Source organism: Eschrichtius robustus, chromosome 10 (genome assembly GCF_028021215.1).
Source record: "Eschrichtius robustus isolate mEscRob2 chromosome 10, mEscRob2.pri, whole genome shotgun sequence".
Taxonomy (NCBI): domain Eukaryota; kingdom Metazoa; phylum Chordata; class Mammalia; order Artiodactyla; family Eschrichtiidae; genus Eschrichtius; species Eschrichtius robustus.
Window position 1 is genome coordinate 77289718 of NC_090833.1, and position 4489 is coordinate 77294206.

General features: G+C 39.9%; 1 non-coding gene across 1 annotated transcript; it reads left to right on the forward strand.

The window, feature by feature from the left end:
* The first annotated feature begins 1971 nt into the window (after window positions 1-1971).
* Window positions 1972-2076, forward strand: LOC137771113 (U6 spliceosomal RNA). The gene has a single exon (XR_011075325.1). It is a non-coding gene; the product is annotated as a U6 spliceosomal RNA (small nuclear RNA).
* Window positions 2077-4489: the final 2413 nt, after the last annotated feature.

Consider the following 4489-nt stretch of genomic DNA (forward strand, 5'->3'; position numbering starts at 1 on the left):
CACTATTCTTTCCCCTAATTCAGACAACATTCTTATTATTACTGCTTTGAGTACTTTATCTCATAAATTGCTTATTTCTGTTTAATTGCTTTTTCAGGGGTTTTCTCTTGCTCTTTCAATTGAGAGTAGTTCCTGTGTAATCATTGTACTTAACCTTCTCTGCCTCTATGAATTCATGTGAAACAGTTACCTATTGTGTTCTTGAAGAGGTGTTATTATATGGAAGTGTCCCTATACAGACGGCATGTGCCCAGTGCCTTTGTTGGCAGAGCTGAAACTGACATGGACACAAGTCATGTCTTTCCTCAAGGTGAGCTGGCAGCTATCACCTTGATGGAGGTGGGGCTGAAGATGGAAGGTCTAAGGCTAGACTGAGTGTGAGGTGGGGCTTCCCCTCTGCCCAGCGGCCATCACGACCCTATCGGGGGGGAAGGTCTGATCTCAAGTTGCTGGAGTGGAAGCCCTGAGGGTCTGGCCTGAGCTGGTTCTGTTATCTTTAAGTATGTGTTTTCCCCCCTCTCTCTGCACCAATACTTTTGCCCCAGAGTGGGGGCGTACTGAAGCAAGTGGGGCTTGTGAGGGCTCTGGGCTCATGTCAGCTGCAGACAGAAGTCTTAGCTGTCTCTGATGTGCTGCCTTTGCAGGCACCCCCAGTTGATTCCCTTATTCCATTCATACACAGTTTCGGGTTCAAGTGTCCTTTGCCCCACAGATGATCACCGCCCCCAGTCTCTGGCGCCACTACCCTGCTGGGGAGCCACACCACAGGGCAGGCGGGACCCAAGTGGACTCTCAGCGTGTAACGGGGGGTAAGCTGTGGTGGCGCAGCCACCATAAGAAATCTGATGCTCTGCTTGAGCAAGTGCCCATGATGGCTGCTGCCAATCCACCCAGGCTCCTCCCCAGGACCATGTTGACTCTTAGTTCCTCCCATAGTCGAGTCTTCTCCATGGTCATGGCCACCCCGGTTCCATGGCTGTGCTGTGATGTGGAGCGAGCAGGGCTGGAGTGTTTGCTCAGCTCATGCTGAGACACACAGAGAGGTGGTCCCATGAAACTGGCAGCTACTAGAACAGATCTCCCTCCACCTTGACTTGGAGGCAAATCAGCACGTGCCTGTTTTTCATGATCAGATTCCAGACTTCACACAGCCCTCCTGTTAGTCCTCCAACCAGTCAGGTCTTCCCCCGTATAAGACCCCAGGACAGGGGCACCCAATCTGTGGCTCTCACTGCTCACTCCCAAAAGGGGGATGTCTGCCTGTGAATTTTCCTTTTTCATCCCTTTCTCCTCCCAGACGCACAGGTGCCAAACTGATCACTTCTCTTCCCTTCCTACCAGATTACCTGTGCATATTTCTTAAATCCCTGGTTGTACAGGAGTCCTTCTACCAATTTCAAGCTACTTAAAATTCTTCCACGTGTAGATTATTTCTGATGTGTTTGTTGGGGGAGACATGATCCATATCCTCTTACTCTGCCATCTTAAATCTCTCCCTATTTACAATTTTTCTAACAATTCTTTTTAAATGATATATTTTGGAGAAATGGATAACACTAGAAATGTTAAAGGGATACATATCCTGAGTACCGGAATAATTGCCTGCTATTTACTACTTGAAACTATACACCTAAAATATCAGTTGATTTATGTTCTTAACGATTCTGACTTAGATATGATTAAAGAGGTTGGAAGCTATGGTTTTGATGAAAATTATTGCTTTCCTAAAATGGTAAGTCAAAAGTTAATTCCTAATTGCCTCTTAGGAAAGACCTTTCATTATTCTTCTGAGTATTATTAATGGCTTCTAAAATCCTACACTCTTAAAGTGATTATCATCATGAACCCTGGAGCCATACTGCATCAGTTTAAAGCTCTGTGCCTCCACTCAAGACCTGAGCTGATGTCACTCTACAATCAAGCAAACTTGGGAAAGTTACTTCAGTTCCTTATAAATAAAACGTAGATTAAGTGCTCGCCTCAGGAGTACATATAGTAAAAATTGGAATGATATAGAGATAAGCATGGCCCCTGCGCAAGGATGACACGCAAATTTGTGAAGCATTTCATATTTGTCTAGAAGGAATCAACAGCAGAATAACTGAGGCAGAAGAACAGATAAGTGACCTGGAAGATAAAATAGTGGAAATAACTGCCGCAGAGCAGAATAAAGAAAAAAGAATTAAAAGAATTAAGGACACACTCAGAGACTTCTGGGACAACATTAAACGCACCAACATTCGAATTATAGGGGTCCCAGAAGAAGAAGAGAAAAAGAAAGGGACTGAGAAAATATTTGAAGAGATTATAGTTGAAAACTTCCCTAACATGGGAAAGAAAATAGTGAGTCAAGTCCAGGAAGCACAGAGAGTCCAATACAAGATAAACTGAAGGAGAAACACGCCAAGATACATATTAATCAAACTATCAAAAATTAAATACAAAGAAAAAATATTAAAAGCAGCAAGGGAAAAACAACAAATAACATACAAGGGAATACCAATAAGGTTAACTGCTGAACTTTCAGCAGAAACTCTAAAAGCCAGAAGGGAGTGGCAGGACATATTTAAAGTGATGAAAGGGAAAAACCTACAACCAAGATTACTCTACTCAGCAAGGATGTCATTCAGATTCAATGGAGAAAATAAAACCTTTACAGACAAGCAAAAGCTAAGGGAATTCAGCACCATCAAACCAGCTTTACAACAATTTCTAAAGGAACTTTTCAAGGCAGGAAACACAAGAGAAGGGAAAAACCTACAATAACAAATCCAAAACAATTAAGAAAACGGTAATAGGAACATACATATCGATAATTACCTTAAATGAAAATGGATTAAATGCTCCAACCAAAAGACACAGACTGGCTGAATGGATACAAAAGCAAGATCTGTATATATGCTATCTACAAGAGACCCACTTCAGACCTAGGGACACATACAGACTGAAAGTGAGAGGATGGAAAAAGATATTCCATGCAAATGGAAATCGAAAGAAAGCTGGAGTAGCAATTCTCATATCAGACAAAATAGACCTTAAAATAAAGACTGAATACAAAGAAGGACACTACATAATGATCAAGGGATCAAATCAAGAAGAAGATATAACAATTGTAAATATTTATGCACCCAACATAGGAGCACCTCAATACATAAGGCAAAAGCTAACAGCCATAAAAGGGGAAATCAACAGTAACACAATCATAGTAGGGGACTTTAACAACCCACTTTAACCAATGGATAGATCATCCAAAATGAAAATAAATAAGGAAACACAAGCTTTAAATGACACATTAAACAAGATGGAATTAATTGATATTTATAGGACATTCCATCCAAAAACAACAGAATACACTTTCTCCTCAAGTGCTCATGGAATATTCTCCAGAATGTTCTCCATTTGTGACCCCATATCTTGGGTCACAAATCAAACCTTGGTAAATTTAAGAAAATTGAAATCGTATCAAGTATCTTTTCCGACCACAAAGCTATGAGACTAGATAACAATTACAGGGAAAAAAAAGCAAACTGTAAAATATACAAACACATGGACGCTAAACAATACACTACTAAATAACCAAGAGATCACTGAAAAAATCAAAGAGGAAATCAGAAAAAATTGACAATGAAAACACGATGACCCAAAACCTATGGGATGCAGCAAAAGCAGTTCTAAGAGGGAAGGTTATAGCAATACAAACCTACATTAAGAAACAAGAAAAAGCTCAAATAAACAACCTAACCTTACAGCTAAAGCAATTAGAGAAAGAAGAACAAAAAACCCCAAAGTTAGCAGAAGGAAAGTAATCATAAAAATCAGATCAGAAATAAATGAAAAAGAAATGAAGGAAATAATAGCAAAGATCAATAAAGTTAAAAGCTGGTTCTTTGAGAAGATAAACAAAATTGATAAACCATTACACCGTAAACTCATCAAGAAAAAAAGGGAAAAGACTCAAATCAACAGAATTAGAAATGAAAAAGGGGAAGTGACAACTGACACTGCAGAAATACAAAGGATCATGAGAGATTACTACAAGCAACTATATGAAAATAAAATGGAAAACCTGGAAGAAATGGACAAATTCTTAGAAAAGTAAAACCTTCTGACTGAACCAGGAAGAAAGAGAAAATATAAACAGACCAATCACAAGCACTGAAATTGAGACTGTGATTAAAAATCTTCCAACAAACAAAAGCCCAGGACCACATGGCTTCACAGGACAATTCTATCAAACATTTAGAGAAGAGCTAACACCTATCCTTCTCAAACACTTCAAAATATACTAGAGGGAGGAACACTCCCAAACTCATTCTATGAAGCCACCATCACCCTGATACCAAAACCAGACAAAGATGTCACAAAAAAGAAAGCTACAGGCCAATATCACTGATGAACACAGATGCAAAAGTCCTGAACAAAATACTAGCAAACAGAGTCCAACAGCACATAAAAAGGATCATACACCATGATCACGCAGGGTTTATCC